This window comes from Chroicocephalus ridibundus, chromosome 1 (assembly GCF_963924245.1).
Source record: "Chroicocephalus ridibundus chromosome 1, bChrRid1.1, whole genome shotgun sequence".
NCBI classification, from domain to species: domain Eukaryota; kingdom Metazoa; phylum Chordata; class Aves; order Charadriiformes; family Laridae; genus Chroicocephalus; species Chroicocephalus ridibundus.
The window spans coordinates 206,091,862-206,110,535 of record NC_086284.1 but is presented as its reverse complement, the minus strand read 5'-3'; positions in this window follow the sequence as shown (position 1 = coordinate 206,110,535).

Genomic DNA, 18,674 nt, shown 5'->3' with positions numbered 1-18,674 from the left:
CAAAAATCTAGTTTTACTACTCACTTCGGTGAGAGTTAATAACCTGGTGACTTCAAAAGGAACAGCACACAGCTCACCAAGCCTGAATTTGGTCCACATATTATAAAATGAAATATGCTTATGCAAAACAAAATCGCATAAAAGACTTAAAGGATGAAATCTAACAGTCCTGGAATCCGGAACAGAAGCAAAAAGCAAACAGAAAGAAAGTCAAACTCTGCTACCACAAGATTTCACTGGTTTTTTTTTAAAGTGTGTGTAAAATGATTTATTTCTTTATGCGGGTTGTTTCTTTACCTAAACCTCCCCAGTCTTCAGCGATAAGCCTGCTGCAAATAACACAACTGAGGGTGTGCAGATAATATTAAAAATGCTGTAGAAATGGAAAGGATTTACCTCTGAACAGATCTCAAGTTCTCCATTTAATTTTTGGTAATACTGCTTTTATTAAATTATTTCCCCTAACTTCAAAGTTAATTCCAAAAGGAATTGAGGATGGCAAAAACTACTTAAAGAACAAAGTGAGAAAGCCTACTTTACATTAACCTGCAAATGGAGACAGACAACAGAAGGAACAACCTTGAAGACCCACTTATGCGCATGCATTATACATAGACATAGCCCTCGCTTTGGCTCCATTCTCCCTATTGAATAACCTGGCTTCCAAGAACAAATATTATGAGAAATAAGTACAAAGAAGAGGAGAAGGGAGGGAATATGTCCACCGTTGGTGAGGCAGAGTCTCTTCTTTCCGAAATTGGTGCCTTTGTGCCATGTAGGTGCGAACTAGGAATTATAACTGGCTTAAAGTTAGTTTAATTAAATCCTGTGCCTGTCAATCTGTCTCCTCTTGAATAAATTACATCATGATATTTTTAATCAAGGCAAAGCCAGAGCAGGTCAGCCCATGGGATCAGAAACCCCACTGTGCCGTGTACAACATTGCCCGACTCTTGTCTCAACTAAGAATATTTGGAAAAGTATCTTGCCTGAGGGGCACCACAAAGCATCCAGCCACCCTAACAGGATTCCAGATCTGCAAAATGAGGGTGAGATCATGATCAGTGAAGAGTAACTTGCAAGAAACTTTCCCTTTTCACCATCCCTTGCTCACAGCTGCCTTCAGTTGCAGTCCTCTACCGCTGCCGGGCATGAATTCATGCTCCATGATGCCGTGGGTCATTGCCATGATGCTGCAAAGGGCCTGCTTTATTAAGCACATCCTCCTCTTAGATTTCCACTGACGTAGCATTATTCTATCCTTCCAGCATAGAAGACACTTCTTTTTATACACCTACTGAGCATCAGATGAGTTCAAGGTACACCCTATGCATTTGTTCTAGCCGCCTGATTCTCTTACTAATACTGTTCAAACCAGGACCAGCTCTAGACCAGATCCTACCAGCCACTGCTTCTAGCTCTGTTAACTTTGGCCCCAAAGCTTCAGCGGCTGTTGGTCTCACACAGCCCTTGTACCCCTGACTATACTCGCACATGCCGTGTGCGCCCCTGGCTAGGGTTTGGACTGGGAACTTGGCAGTGAATGATCAACAGGCCGTCAATCGTTAATGCATCCAGTCTCCAGAGACACAGAGGAGGCGGGAGAAGTGAAGCTCCACAATGCGAGTTTAAAAAGCCTGATACAAAAGGTACGTGGGCTGCGGCAGCACTTGGGGAGGTGCTGGTCTGCACACCTGGAGCGCTGATGTGGTGCAAGCACGCTGCCTGTCAGTCCTATTTCCACCGGTGGTAAAAGAAGAAAAAACTGTTAAGGAAAAAACTGTTGTGTTTCCTTATTAAAAAGTAGGTCACAGGTGTTACTCTGTGGATTGGGAAAATGTCATCAGCTCTGAATTTTTTGTATGATTTAGCCACTTTGAGGTGATATTCATTAAAGATGGTGACAGTAGTGGGAATATCACATATGAATGGTTTCCTTTATTATAGGCAGAAACAAGGACCTATAAAAAGTACATGGGAGTGATCAAGGATTTAACGGAGACATTAGGTAGCTCTCTCTTTCACTAGTAAGAGACCCAGCATGAAAAATAATTAACAGTGACATTCTTTTAGTGCCTTTTATTTAATTATCTCAGAGCACTTTGCGAAGCTGAGTCAAAAGCCAGAGAAGTTGAGCTGCTTCACGTTCAGCGTTACCGGGTCAGTCAGTCTGGGAAAATCAGGAACAGGCTCCCAGTAACTCTGATCCCTGAGGTCTGCTCCGAACCTATGGAGTTTGGATTCACAGGGTAAGTAGTGCAATATCAGTTAACAAAATCATTAACTATCAGGTGGACTTTTGCATATTCTGAGAAGAGAAAAAGGCCAGTCCTTCTTGCTTTTTCATAAACTGTTGATTATTCACAAGACCAGACAACTAATTCTACTTTGTTTGGATATGGTGATGTTACCATTCAGATACCAACAAGCCTCTCCTATAACTCATTTTGTACATTACCCTTTCATAATAATGCGTTCCCTGTTTCATTCCTACTGAAAAATAGTCTTAACCCCAAACACCATCCACATTGACTTTATCGATCTAGTTCTTAACTTGAAAAAACTTCCACTATGTCCCCTTGAAGACTCTTTAATAAAAACAAACACAGCTCCTTTAACTTTTCGTTACAGGCTATTTTGCAGAGCCAGTGCAATCTTTGTTGACCTAGCCTGTACCCGCTCCAAGGTAATAATAACCCATCGATGTGTGCAGGGACTGATGTAGTGCTCAGTATTTGAAATAGTGCTTGACAAGTGTCTTGCACAGAAAAAGCATCGCCTTTTCGTAGTTTGCCTTTTATCGATACAACATTAGGTGTATTTTTCTTTCTGAGGCATTAGTTGGCATGAAAATTCCAGTTATGGTTTTCATACAAGCTCCCAATCTTATTTGATTGTTCCATTTACCACCTATTTCTTGGGCTGTTTCCTTGATCTTGCACTAATTATTTTACAGAATTCTGCACTGAATTTCCTTTACCATCTGCTGGTTTAATCAACCTAATGATCCGTGTCCTCTGGAAGCAGATTGCGTTATTCTTCATTATTTGCACTGCTTCTGACTTTACCACCATTTGCTCCATAGACTGAGGACTTGGCTCCAGTTCTTGGCTCTTGATGAGAGCAGTGACAGAACAACTTCAAGCAGATGTTAGATAAGGTTAGCTCCAGAGGTTTTAGTGTCACCTCCTAGCACAACTCACAGTAGCCTAAAAACTACCTGAAATGAGAGTGGGTACCATTGATCCCCACAGCTACAGTTACTTAAATCAAGGGATTCAACAAAATCGTGGGGGTTGGGGTTCCTTAGCCGTGCTCTAAATGGTGCCAGAGGAGACCATAACAGGGAGATAACACAAAAGCCCACTTAGTGCCTGTATGTTACCAAAGATTTCTCCTACCAAGACTGACTTAATGGCAATTTTATACTATCTTCAAAGTGTAAAGAAGCTGAAGTGCTGTCAAGATCAAGCCCTTGTTTTTAAATACTTCTTTTGACTGTTCTGATGTTGAGTGTATGAATGTAAGGGCCCTTAAACTGACTCAGAGTTACTCCAGCTGTAACGCTGGTGAAGCACTAAATAATTGCTGAGGGTCAGAATGTCACTTTTTTTCCCCTGTTTTAAAAGTGTACAGCTCTAGATTAAACAGAAATAAGATGGAGTTTCAGCAATAACTGGTGTTTAAGCCCAGATCTGGGGTCTAACATAGCTACTCATCCTCACTACCACTTCTGTGGAGGCAGCTCCACCGAACACGTTGACCGTCAGACTCCTGACTGACTTAGCAAACCTACTGAATAGGAAAAGTACTTTTTCTTACAAGCTGAAGGCTTCTCTGCTCAGGTACAGAAGTCACCAAAGGTATTCATAACGTCTTCAGAATCAAGAAAGTTTCTGGGGGGCTGGTGTTACATCACTGGAATGAGTTGCTTTAGAAAAATACCTGGATTTCCATCCAGAAAAAAAGATCAGAAAAGAGATACCTGCTTTAGTTTCTTTTGCAGCTACGAATATTAAAGGGTCTATATTCGGTTTCCTACAAATAGGTTGTGAAATACCCTAGAGTATTGGAAACATGGGGCCAAACACTAACCAAGACCTTTTATGGGAGACCCTCTGAGATGGCAGTTGGAGGTGAGACAATGTTCTCTAGGTGATATTAAATAGTGCAACTCATCCAAATGTAGGCAACTGAACTGAGCCCCTCAATACAGCTTCAGTGTATGTACCAAAGCCTTCCCCAGTGACCAGGAAGGGCAAAGCAACGGGGAGAAGGCACTCTGAATGGCAAATTGGTTATTTCTACAACGAATATGTCAGGTGTTATTTTTGCAAAAAGCCGGTCACGCTTCACGTACTGCCAGCCTATCCAGATATTATACAATTAATACTTTTTTATCAGCTGTGATTTATAAGATCTTTTAAAATGAAGAAAAATATATCCATTGCACATCCAACTGGCTGGGAGGGTAAAGCACAGATAAGAAATCAATGTTGCATAGAGGCTCTGCAGAGAGAGCACATCCTGGCCCCAGACGAGCCTGACGACGTTTGCATTCTCAGGGTGAAGAAGAGCTAATCAAAGCTGTGACACGGTTAAGTTCCCCTAAATTAGAAGATAAGGAGGAAGGGGAACTGAAGTCCCCAGGAAATTATTTGATACTTCATTTGCGCTCAAGAGGCAACCCGACAACTGGCACTGTCACAGGGGGGACAGAAACGCAAGAGAGATGCTGATTCTTTAAGGTAATGCTGAAGGAGCAGAGCACTGCTGATTTGTTTCCTCGGCTTCTGTGCCCCAGAGAAATCTCACAATGACAAGTACACTGGAAGTTGCTTTTGTTATTTGTTGTTTCCTTTCCAGAACTTGGTTTGTAATCAGCAATTTAACCTTCGCTTTTCCACATAGCTTGTTTCATAACTGAACTTGCTGAGCTTCTGAAGTTGGGGTGAATCCAGCAAATTGGTAGCACATGAGAGCGAGAACCAAGGCACCCGGTGCTGAAGATTATTTAATACAAATAAATATAACAATATTATTCCAAATTCTCAGCTCCATATTAGCATGCATTCAAAATTAAAATGTGTTTGAAGGTGGCTGCATTCTTTGGGCACGAGTATGTGAACCCCAAGCCAGCCAGCTCTTCTGCATTACAGAACAGGGTGGGAGCTGCCGGATCTGCATAGTCCAGACCAGAAGATCTTAAATAAATTGCATTTGAGAGAACATTTGTCTAGAAAGACCTCTTCATTACCTGCAGGGATCCTGGCAGGCAGGAATCACAACAACAACTCTCAAATTCTGCCACTGCTTTTAAGAGCCTATATCTAGCTGGAATTTGTCTGAATTGGGTTTCGAGCCAATGAATCATCATCTGCTTTTGTCTAATGGTTAGAAGACATCTATTACCACGTTTCTGTTCTGAATGTATACGTGGGTTGATTGAGTTGTCTTGTCGCCTCATCTTTGCTAATCAAACAGATTTGGGATCCAGGGCTGTTCAAGTTAAAGTATGTCTTCTCCTTTCACTGCCATTCCGACCTTTATGTGAACCATTTGTAATTAACTAATATCCTTCATTAACGAGGGTACCAGCATTACACATACCAGTTGCACCACTGCCAAATACTCTCACTTGATTTTCTTCTGCATGTGCATCCCAGAATCGCATCTATAGAGATGTTTTCCATCACTCATGTGATGTAGATTACTTATAACTTTAATTTGTAAAATAAAATGTTGTGTGGTACCAAATTAAGCATATGGAAATTAAGTAATACTGAGTAAATAGTATTAATAATATTTCTTTAAAAGCAAAGATGCAACTGTAAAATCTTCATTTTTTTCCTCAGATGTGTGTTGAAGGTTGGTCCAACTCCCATTAGAAGTTGTTATATGGACTTAATGCTTTGTCTGTCTCAAGAACATCTAACCACTACATTATTATAATGTATAGTTCTCTGAGTGGGACTTTCAAAGACCATGGTCTCTGTAAAATTGATCTCTGGAAGTGATCCTAGGAAAATGGCTTTATGGAGAATTACTCTTTCTTTTGTTAGCATAATGCAGTTCATGCTGCTAGTCCTACAAATCTAATGTAGTGACATTACTCTTCATCTTTCATATTTAATACCCTCAAGGTTTTTATCCAGTTTTACCTTGGGTTGATATTTTGCATGGGTAAATAAAAAAAAAAGAGCTCCTATTTCTTATTTGTTGGGACAGATATGAAATTTTATGGTGTCTATGGGAAGGAGATGCCACTCATTTAATTGTTGTCTCTGGTGTTAAGGCATATGACAAGAATAGGTAAGGAGTCAAATGCTCAGATGGTTTAGAGCTATAATGACTGAAACCACTCAAAAAATTGGTCCCATTCAAAATGCTAAATTAAAATACTAACCATTGTGTGTATATTTACCACACAGAAAGACAAAATGTTTAGAGACTGATCCAGCCTGTAAAAATGCATCCGTTGGACACTTTGAGTAGTATTTAAGAGACTGGTATTAATTATTATACTAAACAATTATTAGCCTGTTCAGTGATACAGTTGTCACGTCCCACTCCCAGTAAAGAGGGAAGGTAAGTCACTTCAGATTTGTAAACTCTCGACGGCATGGACTAAGGTGAGCTAAATCTCAAGGTCCATAAAGAAACATTTATTAGCTTCCCAAAATGGTTAGTATAGCTCTTAACAAGTCCACGATAATTGGTTAGGTATATAACAAATTATGGCAAGTGGTGAGGTATGCATTGTGTTACTTAACAACAGGTATAGGACAACTTATGGCAAGCGGTACTTAAGGTCGTACTTAAGGTCGTTACTTAACAATTCTAACTGTTACTTAACAATTCTCAGAGAAAAGACAAACTGAGGGACAGAGAAAGGAAAAGATGGAGAAAAAGACAGAGATAAAGAGATCACCAATCCTGGTTCCAGCGTCTTTTTCCGGGAATCTTCCCAGGCATAATCTTCTTTCTTGGAAAAATCTTCCCAGGTACGGTCTTCTTTCTTGGGAAGAATCTTCCCAGGCACTATATACTTCTATTGTTTCTTCTTTGTTCCCCCCTCGGGGCACTTATATTCCCCTTTTATGTTTGCCGAATTGGCATGGGCCACCCCCCTTGTCGAGGACAGTCTCGTCTCAGGTTTCTCCCTTCTCCCAGGTGATGTGTAGCATGATTTGGGTGGAGAGACGAGTGCCATAGTCATACATGTTGAGCATGATCTCTATAATCTTCATTAGCATATGCAGGGTGTGCGCTTTCATATGCATTTCGTGGATAATGAAGCAAAGGTCACTTATCGGACACAATGGCCTTGAGAACTCAGAACTAGCAAGCTCACCACACGAGTGGCAGAACTATCCTGTCTTCACAAGACAGTTCTCCCACACTTTCAGGCGCCAGAAGTGTTAGCCTTATCAGTTCTTTGAAGGCCAGGCCTCCATTATTTATTTCCTTGAGAGTGTTTGAGGCATTCCATTGAAGGCTTGGAGGGCCTTCTGCCCCTCGTCAGGGAATTTACAGCCCATCCCTTACAACAGTATCACGTTGAGATTGTGAAAAGCAGGTGGAAGGATTGAATGCGCAAGTCCTTCAGCAAGGAGAGGTAGTTCTGCGAGTGGTAGTGATGACAGCTCCTCTCCCCGCTCTCCCGGAGGGGTACCAACCCCTGGTGAGGTGCCAACTACCCCACGCTCATCTGAGGGCTTCCTGCACCCTCACAGGCTTGCAGACAGTCAAGGGAGGCACCTAAACACCACTCGCCAAGGATCAGAATTACACCAGCTTCCCATGCCTGAGGGCTCTGGAAAAGCAGGGAAAATCCAAGCAGTGATGCACGTTTAAGGAGGCTGCAGAGAATAGACTGGTCTGCCTGGAAGCTGCTCCCTGCTTTTGCATCGATGAATCTTTTAAAACTTACAGTTGAGTTTGATCAAACATTTCAAAGTTCAGGGCAGTCACTGTGAATGTGACGGAATTGTACCTGAGTGGTCCTCAGAACCTAGTCTAATGTCCACGGTCATTTTGGCGTTGGAAATTTGGTATTTGGCATTTGGCAATCAGAAGGAAATGTAGCCATTAAAGAAAAATTAAAAAAATCTCTTCCAGTCTATATTTGCTATAGTCTTGAATTTACTTCTGACTAGCAAACATGTTTATGTTTCACTTTCATGTAACATGTAAGAACTATGAACAGTCTCTTTATTTTGGTCATTCATCTAAGTATATCTTTGACCAGTTGAAGCAGGTATTTTCTCTTGGACTCTCACAAAGAAGGGATTTTTTTAGGTTTTACCTTGCTTTGATATGGTTATATATTAAAAATACAATAAAAAACCTACAACAACTTTTTTTCAGCAGTCACACTGCACAAAACACAAGTAAGGAGAAACAAGAGGAGGTTCAGCAACTTTCTCATGCAAGATGAAATATTTAAACATCATATCATTCAGGGAACAAGGACATACTTCACGCTGAGAACAGAGGATCTATCCCCTGCATTCCTGTAGGAAGTGTTTAAACCTCGGCTTGAGGGCCAAATAATATCGTACACCATCCATGTAAAAAAGCAAGGAAGAGACAGTTGACAAAAAGACTTTAAGGAAATCTCTCTGCAGGCAGATTTCTGTGTGAACTTCTCTGCTCTGCTCCTCCGGACAACAGCAAAAACAACAAGGGTGGGGAGAAAACTTTTTGCTCAGACACATTTTTCTTGGATTCGGGGATTCCTCTATGCAGAAGATCTATGTGCTCCTAAACCCAACTTCTGTGGGCATCACGAAATCTTTTTCCAGTCCTTTTTCTGTCCTGTGTACCTCTGTCATGGCCTTGAAGCTGACAGCACCTGAGCTGCTGAGTCCTGGAGCCACCAGAGCTCTGCAAGCACGAGCCACCCACATTTGGGCTTTTGGGTAAGGCAAATGACCCACATGCGATGTGGCAGCAGCTGTGTCTTAGGAGGCATAGGTAGGATGTTTAGCATGGTGAAGATTGGGATCCATCAGTGGAGGTTTGGGATTTCTGCTTTCTCCTGGAAGGTAAATGCTGGATAAATCACAACCCGATGAGGCTGGACTGTGGTCTGCTGATAACCACCAGACCATGGACTGTTTCTGAGGTGTCTGCAAAAAGTGACAGAGAAAAGTGAGTCTATTGTTGGTCTGTCAAAACTTGCTCTACCAGCTCTGTACCTTCCCTGGAGAATGTTTATGGGTCTGCAAGCTGGAAAAGTCCAGAGCTCTGTGCGTGGCTCTGCTCAGAGCAGGGTGGCTGTTCTGAGAAAACCTCCTCAGGAGTGTGCTTCATTCAGTGCAGGATTCCCCCAGCATGCGGCAATTCGAGAGCTGGAGGAGAAATGTGTGAAAGCAAGAAGGGAATCAGACTGTTCTCCAGGTGGCAAGGAAAACCTGACGTGTAACTACTGAGGAGTCAGGCAGGGTCAGAGGCACAGCTTGCTCCTTCTCCTGCGTACCGAAGGGATAGCTCAGGTTCTGCTTATCATGAGAAGCCTGCAGCCTCTCTGTCCTCCCCCAGTTTGCCAACTGCTCTTTCCCAGGATGGTGCCACTGTCACTTACTGGCTGCCACAAAGGCAGCACAGGATGTGCTGCGGTGACTCAGGGTGGGAAGTCACCAAGGTGCCTGTTGAGACCAACTGTGGCCCGAGGCGAGGACACCCACTCTTCAGGAAACAATTTTGCTGAGCATCCAGATGGTTGGGAGGAAGTTTGGTAGCAGGAAAAGGATACAGAGCAGAAAGTGGAGCCCTGGAAAAGAATAAAAATATCCTAGAAAAACGAGAAGCAAACATGCAGACAAGGCTACCAACCTAAAAAAAAACCCAAAAACCAGAAAAGCAAGCTCTGGCTCCCCTGCAGTGCACACCACTGAATACAGAAGAGAGGACAAAAGCTGCACGAAGGTGGTTGCAGCTTTGCAGCAGGTCTGACAGTCTGCCTGCAGCAATGGCCATCTCTGGTTGGCGGCTCCGGAGGGCAAACCGCTGCTGCCAGCCAGGCTCATCAGCCCCAAAGGCAGGGCCGGGGCTGAAAGCACAGCAGCGGCTCAGCACTGCTGCCCTTTGAACCAACTCAGAGGTGCCAGGATGTATTAGACAAACTTCTTCATCCAATTTAAGCAAAATAATTTATTCATAAATGTCTCATGAGAGAGGAAGGCATACCTTCTTCAATATTTTATGTAGCTGATGTGGTTTGCAAAGGATTTGTAACTTACGGGTTAGTAAACAACCTTTTTCAAACTCCTGCAGAAAAAGTGGGCAAATGGTTGTATTCAAACTCCTGCAGAGAAGATTGGGACCCCAGACACTGTCCTTTTAACACTCCTCCTTTTAACAACCACACGGTATGTTTACAATTTTGCAGAAGGTACAGGAAAAGAATAAGAAGTTAGGAGATGTTTTTTCTAGAAATGCAATTATGCTGAAATGTGTTAAAAGATTATATCCATTTCAATTACATTTGAAAGAAAACATCCTAAAAATTCAAGGCTGATATGGAATTGTCCTGATCTTTAATTCCCTACAATTATATTTTCTATTGATATATTTAGATGTTCATATTATGTTTACTATTTTTCTTACTTCATTTTGTGCAAATGAGGCAGTTCAATAAGGTCATATCAGCAATTGTGAACTGTATTATTTTTGATTTCAAAATTTTCACTTTTGTTACCCCTAGGCACAAAAATCAATCCCATTGCCTATATTGGCCTTGGTGGTAGAGTAAACTGGGGATGCAGAGTGCAACACAAAGCATGGAAGGAGAACGTGGTAAGGTCAGGGGAAGATCATGCTGTGGGACTTCACAATTCCTTATTCCTTGTCGTGCTTCCAGCATCCCCGGGAGCAGGCTGAAGGAGACAAAAATCCAAGCGAGCTCTGTACAAAAGAAGCTGTCTACAAATAATTGTAAGTGATTTGTAGTGAGGTCTTTAATTCCGAGTCTGTCTGCTTTATAGAAGAGTTGGGATTTAATTATACTTGTTGCAAAGCTTTCCTGACATTCTTGAGATTACTGAGCACATACTTAAAGCAGTAAACTCTGGAAACCACTAATGTTAATTTTTCTTTATAGATCCTGGAAAAATGGAAATGCAATTTGAAACTGATGTGGCATTTTTTAATCATGCTAAACGGATGGCCAGCAAATTGTGGGTCAGTCAATGTTACAATGATTCCTAGCACAAGAATGGGAAATGGGTTTTTGTCAGATTAGCGTGTCAGCGTGAGAATTCCACACAGCATTTAACCTCCTATTGTGTGACATTTTAATTTAAAAATTAACACTATCCAATATCAATATTGCAAGTACTAAGTGGATTAAAAAGTAACTGATATGTTTTATGGGGTATTTCTTAAAGAGAATGCTTAATGGAAGAAAGTATCTCAGAATAGCTCTGCAGTGATGAGTGCCTGGCCCGGTGCTGGTCTCTTTTTTCAGAAATAAAATAGGAACTGGCTAATAAAGTTTGTGAAAATTCACACACTGGCAGAATGGTAAATCACAATGAGAACTTACATAAAGAGATTCTGGTCCACTCTATAAACTGAACACATTGCAGGGGGGAAAAAACATCACCAACACAAAAAAAAAAAACAAACAAAAAAAACCCCCTACTGCAGCCAATGACAAGATTCTCGCTGCCTTTGACAGAGATGGGGTTTTAACAGAGTCAGACAATGGTTAATGTGTCCACAAACACAGATTGCAGTTCTGCCTGTGAAGACTGGGCCATTGCGTTAGGATAAACAGGATTGAAAATATTCATAGGTCACGACAGATGAGCCAGCTGAACAAAAGCGCCGATGATAACACTGCTGCTTGCAGGGCTGGCCCGGGCAGCAAGAACATTTTACACTCGCTGAAATGGAGTCCTTGGCCTGAGCAGGTCCAGGAGCATTGACCGTGTTACCAAACAGCTGAGTGGTCCTGGGCCAGATGCTTCACTTTATTTTTTGTTCATTCTCTACTTCCTAGTTAACGATGCTGTGGGCCAGCCTCTTCCATCTCAAAAGTCAAACGATTATTGATAAATTGGCAAAGGTTCAGAAATGAGATGGGGGAGTAATCCAAAAATCTGGGAAGTGCGTATTACAGTGAAGCATCTCTGGCAACTTGGCTTTTTGAAAGAGTAAGAAGTAACTTGATCAAGGTCTTTTGTTATATATGTGTGAAGAAGATAGCATCTGATACGTTACAGTTCCGCCATCCATTAGACAAAGGTACAACAAAATCTAATACCTGAAAGCTGAATCTAGACAAATAATTACCATTACATGATATCCTAAATCTTGTTTGGGGTCTTGTCACAGGCTGTTTCTGGACAAGTAAATCTGCAAAGCAGACCGAATATTTCAGTGCAGCATCTAGATTTCAAGACCCATGTTTAGCTTCTGACAAGTTACTGTCCTTAGCTCTGGAGCCCCCAGGCCAGGCACAGCAAGGAACGCTACAAAGGAAACAACCACATTATTTTTCACTCAGAGTTGTTTTCATTTATGAGCTGCAACGCTTGAAATGGCCAGAGCCTGAAGGCAGCCTCCCTTTGCTGGGTCTTCCCACCCCAGGCACGCCAGCCCTTTACATCTCCTTGGTCAGGGCATTTCCCATGACAGTGGCAGGGACAGAGATGCCGCAGGCTGAAAGCAAGGGCCACCTCTGGCTTCTGCCCACCGCAGACTTCTGCAAAGAGACATCCTGCGTGGCCCTGGGCTAAAAACCTCCATGGTACAGCAGGGAAGAGCTGCAAGATGCTCATGGCCCTTGACCGCTTCATCCTATCTTCTCCATCCCTGGTGGCTGGCAAGGACCAAGCCAGCACTGTCAGGTGGGGGCTTCAGCCCACGGTGACTTCTACAGGACTTTCGCAAGACCAAATGGGATTTGTAGTTTGACAAGGAGAGCTCCCAAACTGTGAGATGTTTTGCTAAATATATACCCTAAAGACCAACCACAAGTTTTTGGTGTGGAGTCAGGGCATTCTGGGTAAATTGTTACAACCTGTGTTTTGCAAATGAGTCTATCATATTCATTTCTCAAAGAGACACATAATGAATCAAAAATCAATTCACATATTGAGACATCATTTTGAGCAATAGTACCAGGAAAAAAAAAACCCAAACCCAGAAGTGCTCTGTTTCAATATTTTCAAAATGAAATGGTCTTGGTTTTGTTATCTAACACTTCTTCATTCTAAAATTGATCTATGTTTAGCGTTAATAAATGGTAAAAATATGTGAAAAGCGAGTAATATATCTGACTGGATACTAGTTTTCCCTAATTTATTTTCAGTTTGGCCATCAAACTGAAAAATCAATTATTCTTACAACTCTATTTGGTATAAATAAGTGCCTCTCTTCCAACACATCTCTCTCCACAGTTTTCTCCTCTTTTATGGAGACTCTTACTTGGAATTGAGGTTTTCCCTATATGGTATCTTCTGACATGTTCATTCACAGAAATTCCTCTTAATTTTTTCTACTGTTACTGGTGATTATAAGTAGTTAGCCTCTACTGTAAGTTTCATTAACATGATGTTTATTGCCTCCTTCAGATAATGAAGCTATTAAATTAAAACTGTATCTAACAAGGATCCACTGGGTACGTGACTAAATATTGCTCCAATGTGGTTAAATGTTGGTTTTGATTATTTTCATTGTCTTTCAAAAGGTTGTCAGTACACATTGTAATGAGTCCATCCAAGCCACTTAGAGTATTTTGGACAAGACACTACAAAATGCAGTATCATGTTCTTCAACAAAATCAGAATGCTACCGCCCTTCCCTCCTATTGCCATTTAACTGGCAAGAAATACGTTGGGTAAAACATATACTCTGTAAAATCCCATTGTTTACTGCTCATCGGTTTCATTAGCCTCTTCATTTTAGTGGCCATTTGCAGCTATTTTCCCCATTATTGTACGCACACTTATGCAAAGAGTGTGTAATATTGCCAATTTCCCACTGTGAAACTCCTGATACTTTTTTCAGAGCTATTAAAGTGTTGGCTCCACTCAACAGCTGTTTACCTCAGTACAACCATTAAGATGAAAAATTAGTTTAGAGACATTTTGGGGCCAAAGATCATTTTGGCAGTACACGTCAAGTAAACATTTATTCAAATTACAACCTGGGGCTAAAAACAAGGAGACATTCCAGAAATCTGTTAGCATCAGGGGAAAGACCAAGAGACTACAGAAAGTGTTATTTTACTTCTCAGTGGAAAGGGAAAATTTATAACAGATGACATATGGACTGAAATTTGGTGGGGTTTGGTTTTTTGCTTCATCATGGATGTAAAATTTCATCATACGGTTAATGCCGCTAGCATCGTTATTAAGAGGTAGAACTGCAAGTGTGGAATAGGAATAGGAATAGGAATAGGAATAGGAATAGGAATAGGAATAGGAATAGGAATAGGAATAGGAATAGGTTAAAGACCATTTAGACGGGTTTGCTGATCAGGGGAGCCCTTGGAAATTACTGAGGGACCTGTAAATCTTACAGGCAAGAGGCTGAGCCAATATAATGGTACGCATGGGGGATGAGAAGTTGTAGAATACTAGAAAACCAAATATAGTGTCTGTGTTCAGAAAAGTATGAGGGAGGAGGATGAACATAGAGAACAGAACTGAAGGAGTTACAGATCAGTCTGCCAGCTTTAATTCCTAGAATAATATGGAAGTAAACAATGTTTTTTATGAATACATGGAAGATAAACCAGGGATGACTAACAGCTAAAATGGATTTATCAAGGAACAATCTTGTCAAATTTAATTTATTCTGTTCTATTACAGGATAACTCATCTTGTAGATGAAAACAAAGATATAGGTGTCCTATATCTTGACTTTTAAAGCTTTTAATGCCCTTTTCTGTATTATTTTCTTAGCTGGATGAGGAAAGGTTGTTAAGGTGAAGCTCCTGGAAGGTGAACGCATAGGTAGGTGGCAAGGAACACTTTAAAAGAGTAGCTACTCGTAGCTCACTGATGTATTGAATGTGTGTATCTTTAGCAGTTCCACAAGAGCCTGCCTTGGGTTTGGTGTTAGTCAATACTGTTATTAATGGCTTGAACGATGAAATAGGTTATATGCTTATTAAATCACTAGATTATGTTAACCTAAATGAGCTGCAAGCACTCTGGAGACTTAAGCAGTTAAGTAGATAAGCATGATGCTGTGCCCAGGTTAGTATAACCTGCTTGTCATCAGGGCTAATTAATCACATTAGCATCTTGCTAATGTGACCACACTGCTTGTGGTAGCTGTGATATCCCTGAACGGCACTGCATTATGCCACAGAGATACTCTGGAAGAGAGAAATTACATACTTTCTCCATTTAATCTCCTTCCCTAGTCTGCTCCAGGTCAAGATGCTGACTTACTGGCAGGTCACTTAGGTATGTTTAAACATTTTACCATAAATCCTCCTGAAAACACAGCAGACTTAGTTGTGCTGTGTTGTGTAATGCCAGGATGAATGCTCACTTTATTGTGAGCTCACATCATCTTGTGCAGCATCAAAACCACTCTCTGCAGCCCCCAAGCTTCCCCTGCAGATTCCTCTAGCCAAGTATTGATCAGGCCCTGCGTGTTAGAAAGGTCTGCATAGTCCCTAATACCTACACTAGAACACTGGTAATTTTCCTGCTTTTCCTGAAAATATATGAGATTGCAGGAGGACTATGACTCTAGCAGATCAAGGCCAGAGGAGTTAATATCCCCTACTTTTGCCTTCCCGTAGTCTAGGTCTAAAATTAGAAACAAGCAGAAACACTATGCAGCATCCTAATTGGCTTGTCACTAGGGTAAAGTAACTGGCCAGCTTCTGACTCGCTGGAGATCGGAAGGTCCTTCCCTTGCTACATCCTCACTGGTTTGTTGTTTAACCACTGAGGAGGAAATATTTGGAAATAAGTGTAACATATTTAATTGGATTATAATGTTAATCTAATTAAAGTATCATTCTTTTATCCAGTGTGAGGTAAAATATTTTTAGTCACTCGCTACTGTGAAAAAAAATGCCTGCAAACATCGTAAGTCACATCCTGACTGCAGTAATATTACCTTGTTAAGGGCAGAGAAGGGACTTCAGCACTGGCAGGTACAATTTTTGAAAGCCTCATTAATGTTATGTTTAGCATCATATAGTCCTTATTCAAATGGCTGAATGTTGATGGTAGTAAAGCTGCAGCCACCTACATGATGCTTAGGGGTCTGGAAAGAAAATCTAAAATGCATCTTGTTGGCAGAAGAGTTTATGTACTTATCGTAAACTAGGCTGGTGTAGAGAAATACAAGTCCTTCTCCATGTGAATTCCAGTCTAGGAGACATATCTTAACTAAGCTTTTATTATATGAAAAGCATGTCTAGACACCAGCCTTAACTGTACAGCTATCTTTGAAGAGGTACAGTATATAGCCTGCAGCACGGTATTTCACAGAGACTTTTGTATTGAATCTACTGGCCCTCTGGCAAACAGCTGCCACAGCAAGAGAGGTGAAATTTCCATCATTTCAGGAGGAGTCTCTGATGGTGTGTCTGAACGGCACAACACAGCAAGCCACCTGAAAGCTCTGTCTGGGTTAATTAGCAGCACTGACAAGCAGGCTATGCCAGTGAGGCAGAGCGCTGCACTGTGCGGTTGCTGTTGGGAGCGAGATGACTTGCTCAGAGAAGCCCTAGATAGCAAGACGCTGCACTGGGCCATGCAGAATGCCCTCGGCATGCTAAGATACCTTAGCAGGCCCTGGCAGCAAGCTTTTCTTGGTGGGCAGGGACAGGAAAGTTTAGAATCCAAGTTCCCAAGTGGCCCCTAAATTGTTTTATTTCAGACAGGGTATTTCAGAGTAGTTTTGCAAGTCCTCCAAGTTATATAGGCTGAGGGAAGGAAGCTGAAGCAGGTCTAAGCTGAGTTGTTTGTCAGAGCGCACAAGATCTCTTCTTCTTCGCCATGGATCTCGATAACTATGTTCCCACTTTCCCTGTATTTACTTCATGTTTGTCTGCACTCCCCCCTGCTTCCCCCTTCAACAGCCACTGTTCATCCTGCTTTTTCGCAAATAAACATATCCTGCGTTATGAAGTCCAATCTTCTGCTGTCACTAGGAACCCGGCTACTTAGCCCATTTTCCATGTTTTTCTTTCTTTTAAAAGGTGGTGAGATCTTTTCTTCCTTTCAATCTTTGCTTCCACACACAACCCAGGTATTTCTCCCCTTCCTCAGATCCTTTCCCCCTTGCTACAGCCACTGCTCCTTGCCTGACCACCCCTCTCTCACCAGCTCCCTCTCTTGTCTACTGACGTGGACTTCTGTGATTTGCAGCCAACTACCTTGGTTGAGGGTAGACTTTGGAATATGTGACTTTTTCCTGATCATTGCACCCCATTCCCCAGTTCCTTGGGATATCTAGTCCTGCAGCCTGCTTGGGATGTAGCTCCAGCAGGGCCACGCTGTGCTTCCCGGCTCTGCCCTGCTTTGTGGGTGCCCTACAGGACACCCCCTCTGCTATCACCAACGAGAGCAGGACTAAGTTCAAGAGAAGTAGAGCAAACCTTCTAAGTTACCCGCTTTCTAATTTTTAAGGTAGGCCTTAATTGGACCATTTCTGACTGAAACAGTGACAGCAACAGCAGTTTCACTGATACCGGTAACAGTAGTTCTAGCCAGCCCTTTGCTGTGCCTCTCCCACCGTTGTAAACACTGCAGAAATAGAAAGAAATGCCATTTCCCACTCCCTGAGAAGGAACATTTCACTAGTGCAGCCAGGCCCCTGGGGGAAAGGAAGCCAAAATGTGCAGAAACTCTAATAAAAAAGACATAATGTAAAAGTTAATGCTTTTTGATAGACAGCAAGAGCTCATCAGTGGTGAGGCTGTGGGTTGCCATGGCGACGGGGCTGCGCACCGGGGCTGCCTGGGCTCCCTGCGCTCCCTCCATCGCCCAGGTGTCAGGCTGAAAGGGAATCACTCTGCTGCTCCGGGTAAACACAGCAGTGACTGTTTGCAGCCAGCTTCAGACACTGGGGGACAAGGGAAAAATTGATCCGGAGTGACGTATGTGTTAAGGTGTACCAGTGCTGGCACCCAGTTAAGCTGCAATCAAGCCCGAAGCACGCTTAGGTTATCTCAGTCATCAGTGAAACGGCACAAAAATTCCTGCTTGTCCTTTAGTGTTGTTCCAGCTTCAGCTCCCACTGCGTGCAGGAAAGGGGGGAGCACAGCAGAGACCTTCTGCTGTTTCAGCTTCTGCTTTGGGTGCCCCGCGCATCCTCGCACAGGGCTGGACACAAGCTGGAGAGCCTCAAGATTACCACAACTTGCATTCCTCCTCTTCCAGCCTTAGGATTTAGGCCAGTCCAAATTAGATGGAGTTTGTTCTTTGGGCATATCCCTATCAGTTGTGTTAAAAAGGTTGTAATAGTTATATGTAGCTATTTAAGGGGGCTCAGAGTGAAGTTACCAGTTGTTGACAGGCATTGGTGAACATAGAATCATAGAATCATCTAGGTTGGAAGGGACCTTTCAGATCATCGAGTCCAACCATCAACCTAACACTGCCGAAACCATCACTAAACCATGTCCCTCAGCACCATGTCTACCTGTCTTTTAAATACCTCCAGGGATGGTGACTCAACCACTT